This window comes from Triticum aestivum, chromosome 3B, assembly GCF_018294505.1.
Source record: "Triticum aestivum cultivar Chinese Spring chromosome 3B, IWGSC CS RefSeq v2.1, whole genome shotgun sequence".
NCBI classification, from domain to species: Eukaryota; Viridiplantae; Streptophyta; class Magnoliopsida; order Poales; family Poaceae; genus Triticum; species Triticum aestivum.
The window spans coordinates 68,164,531-68,175,440 of NC_057801.1; the positions used below are offsets into that span (position 1 = coordinate 68,164,531).

Genomic DNA, 10,910 nt, shown 5'->3' on the forward strand with positions numbered 1-10,910 from the left:
GGTGAGTTAGACGGTTTGTCTAAATGACAAACATTGACGCATGATCTTCAACTGATATATGCTATTCTATAACTTCAATTGTATTTTATTCATCTTTTGTATCTTGTGTTTCAAAAATAGAGATTTGACTCATCATGGGAAAACATCAGTCTGGTTCCTCTAAGCGCAAGAGAAAAGAAAGAGAACATAATTTAATTGATGAATCTTATAAAGGTGGAATGGACAGATTTGTTACAAAAGAAGCACCGCAAGTGTCATTCGATAATCAATCTGTTGATTCTTCTACCCATGCACTTGCAGTTGTTCCTCACAATGATGTTGAAGATTTCATTTCAAAGAATACTAAAAGAATGATGTTGTCCAAATAAATAGCATCCGGGAGTTGAATAGGTATGATTTAAGAAAATATATGTCCAATTGTTATGTAAGATATTATATTACATACATTATAAGAAAATTCTGCGAGATTGAGCTCCATTTGTTACATACGTTATAATTGCTCGTTAGTTCATTTTTTAGTGAGACTGAGCTCCATTTATTAGTTTCGCACAGGGCTTTCGGATTTTGCCCGCCCAGCCCTGGTCATGCGGCATCGAAGTTAGTGAGGCCGTGCGGGTGGCATCGAGGTCATGGAGGAGGCATCTCGGTGGCGGCACGGCGACGTGGTTGGGGAGGCCAGGTGGCCAACAGCGTGCTTCCGGGCAGGCGGTGTTGGTGATGCGGAGGCAGGGCAGACGGCGGGGGAAGGCGGAGGAGCGGGAGAGAGAGAGAGGAGTCACACTGTACGTAACTAGCTGGACGAGACGGTGGACGCGGTGTGGTTAATATCCAAAAGTAAAGTGAGTGTGCCTTTTGGTGGACCATTGGCTTTAGAGGACATGAAACGTTTTCAGCTTAAAAAAAGTTATTATGTAATAAGACATTTGTTCTGCCATGAACACTTGGCTTAGACTACCCAGAGTGTGAGTAACATAGACAGTAACATCACACATATCTAGATAAAATAGATGATGTGGCAAGCAATAAATGAAGAAATGGAGGAAAGTTGTAACATAGCTAGTTAATAGTAGTATGAGTAACATCACACATATCAAGGCAAAATGAGTCTATAGCCTAATAAATGAAGTGTTGCATGTTACCACACATATGTTACTCACCACTATAAAGGTAGTAACATAGACTAGTAACATTGACTAGTAACATGTGCATGTTACTAGTCTATGTTACTACCCATTGTGGCTAGTCTTATGTAGCCCACCGTTACGGATCCATCAAGTGCGGGGAGTATGGCAACGCGACAGGGAAGTACGCTGAGCGTACCTCATAAGTTGAGTGTTTTTTTATTGATAATGCTCCATCTATGAAAAAAGCTACGTAAAGTACCGTAACCTTCCTAACCATAATCCCCCCCCCCACCCATTTTTAGGAGGGTGGGCCGCTCAATCTCTTACATCCAATCCTACTTGTCCACGTTGGCTATTACGTAAGGTACGTAACAATCTTTACGTAAGTGTAGCATTGCCCTTTAAACAATATCATGACACTTAACTACACTCAGTGTTTTTCCTGTTATTGTTGGCGAAAATACTAGACCTACGAACTGCTATGTGTTGCCTTACGTAACCTTCCTCTAATTCTCTCTCTCCCCACTGATTTTTAGGCGGGGTGGGCCTCACCCTCCCTCTTACTCTAGTCAAACTATGCCATGTCAGACGAGCCTATAAACGTACGTAAAAATTTACGTGGATGCATCTGCCGCCACCACCATGTCGGCAGCGAGGCGGGCCTTGGCCAGCCTCATCATTTCTAGCCCACGATGGGTACACCAGTCCCTATTGCACTCATATGCCTGTGCATGGAGATGGCGAGGCTAAATGACTGCGATGCTCCAGCCTCGGTTGATCCGAGCCCCAGTTGCGCCGACCCAGGAACAAAGAAGGAAAATGCAGACGGCCATAGCCTCCTCCATCCCGCATAGGACGACAAAGAATCGACGGATCCAGATTGGTTAGAGTCAGATCCACTGCCCGCCATGCCGGAGAAGGCCGGAGATCGCCGGCAGGGAGCTTGGGAGGGCGAAGCGGAGTGGAGTGGAGTAGTTAGGGTTCGGTCAGGGGAGCGGATGGGAACGAATATATGTGAGATCAGGGTGGGCCGGCATGAGCCAGATCCAATGTTGCAGACGCGCCCGGACCTTCCCATACCTGCCCTAGGTTTGCGGTGGACATAAGGAGTGCCGGTCAGCCTAGACGTTTGGGGCCGGTATTAGACATCCATTTGGGTCGAGTTTTTTGACTAGTCAGTGACCGGGCCATCCATCAGAACGTATAGAAACGTTTGGTGTGTCAAACTGTAGATGCTCTAACTCTCATGGCTGGTCATGGCTCTATTAATAATAATAATGATAATAATAATAATTAGTATTACTATTATTATTGCGGGAATGACTCTGTTAATTTTAAAGCCGAGGTCTTTGAGCCTTCTCTCTAGAGAAGAAAGGAACAGCCAGAGCATCTTCGTTGGGTGCTAGTCTTCCGATACCATTTTGTCTCGAGCTAGGACATGCAGAACAAGTCCCATCACATGCAGATGCAGATGTAGATGCAGATGCAAACGACAAAGTCTCCAGCTAGCAAACTCCAATATCACATGTTGTTTGTATCTGTTATAAAAAGGAGCGGAACTGCTCTACACACGATAAAAGCGTAGACGATATGAAGACGACTAAGTATCCAGCGGCCGTTGCTCCCCTGTACACCTGCATGGGTAGCTGGATTTCACTGTCGTCATGAATCGCCTGTATTTTATCGTCCGTATAGCACCGCTCAAAAAGGAGGGAAAGCTGTAGGCATCTTCCGTTTGGTGCTCATCACCCGATGCCATTTTGTCATGGCAGGACAACCAGGTCCTACATGTATACGTAATATAAGCAATTCAATCACGCAAGGTGGTTGAATTACTTACATCCCATCAGATGCACACGTAATATTGTTCGTGCATCCGGTCGGGGCGGGCTATATATAAGAAGGCTCGCACACAACCCGAAGAGCACAGCCAATACATCACGCTTTTCACCATGGACGACGATCTTGTATACCTGTGCTCTGCTTTGCTCTCGTGTCAGTGTTGGCTCACGGTTGTCCAGCTCCTGAAGCCGTGACGACGGCTGCCACCGGGGCCGCCGAACCTGCCGGTGATCGGGAGCGCGCACCGGCTGGTGATTTAACGCGCTGCCGCACCGCACGATGGGCGAGCTGGCCAGCGTGCATTGGCCGCTCATGTACCTCCGCGCCGGGCACGTGCTGTGGTGGTGGTTCCGTCCAAGGAGGCTGCCCGCGAGGTGCTCAAGACCCACGGCGCCATCTTGGCCACTGGGGCGAAGCTCATGGCTGGCGACATCGTGGCTCGACGGACCACCTATTCTGCCCTATCCCCGGCGACTACTTCGGAAAGCTCCGAAAGCTGTGCGTCTAGGAGATCCTGAGCAACGACCGCGTCCGCTCCTACAAGGACATCCGGGAGGACGAGGTGCGGAGCCTCGTCGACGACACCGGGGCGGCCGGGCGTTCGGCATGAAGAGCAGCAGAGCCGAAGACTTCGTGGCGGCCATCAAGCACAGGTTCGTCTACAGCACCAGCTTCTCGATCCCTGAGCTCTTCCCTGGTTTCACGGGGATTTTATCTTCCTCCCTAGCATAAGCATGAACCTCCAGAGCGTTCGTGACACCGTCAACGGCATCCTGGAGGAGATCATCGACCACACGGAGTAAATCCTCAAGACTGGCAGGTCAACCGCGTCGGAGAAGAACCCGGTGGAAGTTCTCCTCGGCCTTCACGGAAATGAAGACTTTGGCTTCCCCATCACCCGCTCCACGGTCAAAGCAGTTATCTTGGTTAGTCCTACTACTATTGCAGTACAATTTTAGTAGTAACACAAAATTTTAAAAGATTTTCAGGCCTCAACATTCATCTAATTTTTTTTTTGAAATATAAACATAGGCATCAGTTAAAATAAGATTTTCATGCCTCGACACTTGTCTATACAGAACATATATGCGGGTGGGACAGAGACATCTCCATGGTATGGGTCAGGTCAGAGCTGATGATGAAGCCAAAGGTAATGAGGAAGCTGCAAGACAAGATCAGGGCGGCGTTCCGCGAGATCGATCTCTGGACGAGCGGAAGTTGCATCAAGTACCTCGGCTTGATGATCAAGGAGACGTTCAAGCTGTACCCAGCAACTACCATCTTGATCACTCGAGGGAGCACCGAGGCCTGCGAGATCAACGGGTATGTGATGCCAACCAAGACGAGTGTGATCATAAAGTCCTGGGCCATCATGTGTGACCCCTAGTACTGGTAAGACGCCGAGGAGTTCAGGCCGGAGAGTTTCAGGCAGCTCGCTTTGACTTCCATGGCCTCTGCTTCGGGTACACGCCATTCAGCGATTGAAGGATTAACAGGTACATGCTGCCAGCCAAGACGAGGGTGATCATAAACTCCTGGGTAATCATGTTGGACACCCAGTCCAGGAACATGCCGAGGAGTTCAGAGCGGAGAGGTTCAAGGGAGCTTGCATGGACTTTCATGGTGTATTCTTCGGGTACACGCCGCAGACCAAAGGATGGCATGTACCTGAAGCAGGAGTTTATGATGGCCCAGCAGTTTATGATCACTCTCGTTTTGCCTGTCATCACGTACTCATTGATCTTGCATGCCCCCGAGCGGCTTGTACCCGAAGTAGATGCCATGACAGTCCATGCGAGCAGCCTTGAACTTCTCAGACCTTAACTCCTCGGCATTTTCCCAGTACTAGGGGTAACACCCGACAGCCCAAGATTTTATGATCACCCTCGTCTTAGCTGGCATCACGTACCCATTGAGCTCCCATGCCTCAGTACTCTCTCGAGGGACCAGGATGGGAGTTGGTGGGTATGGCCTGAATGTCTCCTTGATCACCAAGCCGAGGTAATTGATGTAACTGTCGCTCACCCGGACATCAGTCTCGGAGATGAATTCCTTGTCGCGGAATGCCGCCCTAGTCTCTCCTTGCTGCTTCCCCACCGGCATCAGGAGGAACCTCCAGAGCATTCCTGACACCATCGATGGTATCCTGGAAGAGATCATCGACCACAGAGAGCAAATCCTCAAGAGTGGCAGGTCAACCGCGTCTAAGAAGAACTTGGTGAAAGTTCTCCTCGGCCTCCATCACCCGCTCAACTGTCAAAGCAGTTATCTACTACTACTACTGCTGCTGCTATTGCTACCACTGATACTATTGCTGCAGTACAATTTTAGTAGTAATACAATATTCCATAAGATTTTTACGCCTCAGTATTCATTTAGATTATTTAAAAAAATAAATTTCATGCCTCAACACTTGTCTATACAAAACATATATGCGAGTAAATTGCAAAAAACCACCACAATTAAGGACGCTAAATCAAAAAAACCACCACCTTTCGGGTTTTTTTATCAAAAAACCGCCAAAATTGTGCTGACAGTTTTCAGGAAACACTGATTCACTAATTAGAGCAGTTTGAGTGGAAAACTGACACCTGGGGGCCGCATGTAAGTGATGATGTGGCAAGAAAGGTCAACAACATTTGCATGGACCGTTAAGTTGATATAGGCCCACTTGTCAGCAGTCTCTCTCCCTCCCTGGCATTCCGTCGAGCAGCTTGTGAGCACGCTGGAGAGTTCGCTGCCGGCAGCGTTCGGAGCTACGCTACGGGGATGAGGGCTTCCATGCTAGGCACGTCTACCCACGAGCCGACGACCAAATCGAGCACCGCGGTGACCTCGGCCTCGCCGGAGCGGGCAGCGGTGACCTCGGCCTCGCCGGAGCGGGCAGCGGTGACCTCGGCCTCGCCGGAGCGGGCAGGGGCCTGGATGTGCTGGATGCCGGCTTTGACGGATTGGGCGCGCGGCGCAGGGCAGCTCGGCCTCGCCGAAGCGGGTGCGCAGCACACGCGGACGCACCCAGCTCGGCCACGCCGGAGCGGGCAGGGCCGCCGACGCGCGGGATGTCGGCCTTGACGTTGTGGGCGCACGGCAGCTCGGCCTCGCCGGAGCGGGCGCGCGGACGCACGGCAGTCGGACACGCCGGAGCGGGCAGGGGCGCGGACGCACTGGATCTTGGTCTTGATGGAGTGGGCGCACGACAGCTCGTCCTCGCCGGAGCAGGCTGGTTCGTGGGCGCACGGGATTTCAGCCTCGCCGGAGCGGGCTAGGCCGTGGGCGCGCGGGCGCACGGCAGCTCGGCCTCGCCGGAGCGGGCGCACGGACGCACGACAGTCGGCCACGCTGGAGCGGGCAAGGGCGCAAACGCATTGGATCTTGGTCTTGACGGAGTGGGCGCACGGGATTTCTGCCTCGCCGGAGCGGGCTGGGCCGTGGGCACGCGGGCGCACGGCAACTCGACCTCGCCGGAGCGGGCTACGAGCACCGGCCTGCGTAGCTCCGCCTGTGCCCTTCCCTTGTCCGTCTACAGCAGCAACCCGCGGCCGATTAGCTTGGATTGTTTTTTGTGATTTTGACCGGTCCTTGCGTGACCAGTTAGCGCCGTTTACGGGTGTGACGGGTGCCGTCTCCACCCCAGCCATGTGGCACCTGACAGTGGCGCCCACCTGTCAGATTTTTGCATCAAACCGTTGTAAGTGTTAGAATTAATTAACCATGTGTTAATTATGTGATTAATCCATGCTTGTACTAACCGCAGGCAGTTGTAAACTGCCGCGTTGGTTCCTGCCAAACATGCACCCCCTCTGAACAGACACCTTTTTCAATGGTGTCCTTTCCCTTATATAAATAGCAGATGCCATCTAGTAAAGAAGATAGTTGATTCATTTTTCCTCTCAACAGTAAGCAACGCATTAGTGTTTTCTAAAAACTGCCAACACAATGTTGGCGGTTTTTTGAAAAAAAAAACGAAAAGTGGTGTTTTTTTGATTTAGGGTCCCCAATTGTGGTGGTTTTTCGCAATTTACTCCATATATGCGGGTGGGACAGAGACATCTCCTTGGTATGGATCACGTCAGAGCTGCCGATGAAACCAAAGGTGATGAGGAAGCTGCAAGGCAAAATCACGGCGGCGTTCCGCGGCAAGGAATTCATCACTGAGATTGATCTTCGGATGAGCAGAAGCTACATCAAGTACCCCGATTTGGTCATCAAGGAGATGTTCAAGCTGTACGCAGCAGCTACCATCTTGGTCCCTTCAGAGCAGGGCCGGTCCCGAGATTTCAAGGGCCCGAGGCGAAACTACAATCTGAGACCCTTAGTATAAATGTCTAACTATTAATCATCATTTTTAGATATAATTTTATCAAAGAAAACAATTAAGTGCATCAAAAATCCGTGTGCATATCATCCAAAATCAGATGTGTTGTCCACTACCTGATTGACATTTCAGGCCCCAAATGCATTCTTGCATTTATCGGAGTTGAAAAGCTTAAAGCAAAAACAGAATAACTTCTTGCGTGTTTTGAAAAAACTAACCATCTCCTATCACACACCTCTCCATTGCTCATTTTTCTTGAGTGTTTTAGCGTTTTTAAAAAATATCGTGAATTTTCATCAAACGGATATTTAGTGTTTTATTTTTTTCCCTTTTAGGCCCCTTTTCCACTAATATGTCCCTGTCTTTGTTATCAAGACTACCCCAATTGGTTGGATCATAAATATCAATAGTAATAACCGGTTCCTCATCAACATTAGCAGATTGTCGTATATGAGTTAAATATGGGCTCATGATCACTCACATTGTTATCATCCATGTTGATGTTAACATTTTCTTCTGTAAGAGTATGACCATCATCTTTCTGATTGACATTAGTCTGGTCATCGGCCAGAACTATCACCAACTCTTCTGGATTTCTTGAAGTGTAAATATTTCTCTTATAATATTTAAAAAGGGATCCTCTCAATGCTTCTTTCTTCTCATCTGCCTCATTCTTCCTTTTTCCTTTATCATCACTTCCGAATGGATACTTTCTACCTGAACTCGAGATGACCCTGATGAAATTGAAAGGAACAAATAGTTTTTAGAATTAACCCAAAGCTAATTAAAATATTAGATTTAAGTACGGAAGATCATCTAATATGATGACAAAATCTGCTAGGGCATAGTAATTAGTATACTATCTTCTCTCTGTAATCTAATCTGCCTATGTGTGTGCAATGATTCGAGCGTCCTATCAACAATTCCCTGTTAACCTGTTTGACCGATCGAGAATTTGCAAATCAGGATTAGAAAGAAAAAAACAGGGAGAAGAACAGGCGAGGGAAGAGGGTGCGACGAGAAGTACCTGCCACCGCAGTGAGGGATGCAGAGTTGAAGCGGAACAGGCAAAAGCTCAGGGAAGGACCGAATGATCCGAAGTTACGGGAGGAAATCGTGATTAGTTTCTTTTAGACAAAGAAAATCGTGATTATTTTTTTCAGAGAAAGGAAATCGTGATTAGTGAATCGAACGATTTGATTCCTTTCTTTTGAGGAGAGAACGATTTGATTCCTGCCCAGTCTCCACGTACTTACGTGCAAACATGGGCTAGGCCCATCGTATCTACTTTTACTTCCTAGGCATAGCACGCAAGAGGCTGAGCTGCTGGGGAGCTTATAGTCAGCGCTGCAGGCGCCCGTTAACGAGCTGGCGCCTGCAGCGTCGCTGGCATGGGCCGGCCCAACGCTCGTTTGCAGTGGGAGTTGTTCGCTTTTGAAGTAAAAAAGCAATAAAACCTGGGACGTGGAGTTTCTACACCCAGAAGCAAATGCTCCTGGTGTGAACAGTAAAATATAAAAAATTCAAAAAAATGTCAAAAAATTCTGACTTTTTTGTGGCATACTTATACAAATGTTTGTTGTGCACGTACATCGTGAAATCACATTGGTAGAAGGTGTGGTAAAATAAACAAAATCGATGCTCTGAAGATGTTACTTACAAAAGAACTTTAGAGCTCTAATTTTGTTTTTTTCGGCACGACTTCCACGAATGTGATTTCGTGATGAAAATTTTCATGCACAAGAAACACTTGTGAAAGTATGTCACAAAAAAATTCTGAATTTTCTGAATTTTTTTTCATTTTATTGTTCACACCAGGAGCATTTGCTCCTGGGTGTAGAATGGTACTTTTTCGTAAAACCTGAGGATAGCTGGGGATTCGAACTCTGGATCGCTTTGTTGCGAGTGCACCACACTAACCACCAGAACAAACTAACTTTGTTGTCTTCTATAAGAAAACAATTCTAGTTAACCTTTTCGTGAAGTAAAACATTAATATATACTCAACATAAATTATCTCAAAAAAGAAAACGTAATTTCGAAAAAAAGTTCATCAAAATTTAAGCAAAAGTTCAAAAAAATGAAAAAGGTTCATCGATTTTCAAGAAAAAGTTCATTGAATTCGAAAAAAGTTCACCAAATTCGATGAAAAGTTCATCGGATTCGAAAAAAGTTCATCGAATTCAAAAAAAAGTTCATTAGATTCAAAAAAAGTTCATCGGTTTTGAAAAAAGTTCATCAAATTCGAAAAAAGTTCATCGCATTTAGAAAAAATTCATCGAATTTGAAAAAAGTTCATGCAATATGAAAAAAGTTCATCAGATTTTAAAAAGTTCATCGAATTCAGAAAAAGTTCGCCAAATTTGAAAAAAGTTCATGTAATCTGGAAAAAGTTCATCGATTTTAAAAGAATTGTTCATCGAATTTGAAAAAAGTTCATGTAATCTGGAAAAAGTTCATCGAAATCAGAAAAAGTTCATCAAATTTGAATAAAGTTCATGTAATCTGAAAAAGTACAACGATTTAAAAAACATGACATTCTTTAAAAAAATCACGCATTAAAAAAGCAAAGAAAGAAAGAAAAAAAAGGGAAAAACGAATAAAACCGTCAAGAATTCACGAACCAGAAAAAACAAAATAAAAAGAAAGAGCGACTTAACTTAGCACACAACAAGCGCGATGTCGTAGTGGTTAGGAAATGCCGAGCTGCTGCCTGCTGAGCACTGCCGCTGACTCAAATTTTCTTTCTCGCTCGAAGACGGAAGACCTGGGAGGGGGCCCCTGACTTTTGGGTGCCGGGGCGGCCGCCCCGCTCGCCCTGCCCCAGGTCCGGCCCTGCTTCTGAGAGCACCAAGGCCTGCGAGATCAACAGGTATGTGCTGCCAACCAAGACGAGGGTGATCATAAACTCCTGGGGCATCACGTGGGACCCCTAGTACTGGGACGACGCTGAGGAGTTCAGGCCGAAGAGGTTCAAGGAGCTCGCATGGACTTTCATGGCGTCTACTTTGGGTACACGCCTTTCGGGGCCTCCAGGATCAGCAGGTATGTGATGCTAGCCAAGACGAGGGTGATCATAAATTCCTGGGTAATCATGTTCGACACCAAGTCCGAACGACGCCGAGGAGTTCACGCCCGGAGAGGTTCAAGGGAGCTCGCATGGACTTCCATGGTGTATTCTTCGGGTACACGCTGCAGAGCAAGGATGGCATGTACCTGAAGCACGAGTGTATGATGGGCTGATGGCCCAGCAGTTTATGATCACACTCGTCTTGCCTGGCATCACGTACTCATTAATCTTGCAGGCCCCAAGCAGCGTGTACCCGAAGCAGAATTGACCAAAATTGCTCCAAAATCTCAATTTCAATCTATGTATTGCCATGTACAAAGTTTCCCCAAGCAGAGCATAGGCGCCAAAGAAGAACGAGAAGAAGCCCCCAAAAAGCAAAAAGGAACACAGCAGAGCGTAGAACACCACACAGCAGCATTAAATGATCTCAGTCTGAAAAAGTGTGAGAAAGGAACTATTTACCTGATACGAAAAAAGATAATTCCCTATTGCAATAAAAGAAGTTATTGTGGCAATACAGGAGTTTATGGTAACCTCATATAATCATGTGAAAATCTCA

The 10,910-nt window shown here is 47.0% G+C and overlaps 1 pseudogene; it reads left to right on the plus strand.

The window, feature by feature from the left end:
• The first annotated feature begins 2,902 nt into the window (after positions 1-2,902).
• Positions 2,903-5,376, plus strand: LOC123068620 (premnaspirodiene oxygenase-like; annotated as a pseudogene).
• The last annotated feature ends 5,534 nt before the right edge of the window (positions 5,377-10,910 follow it).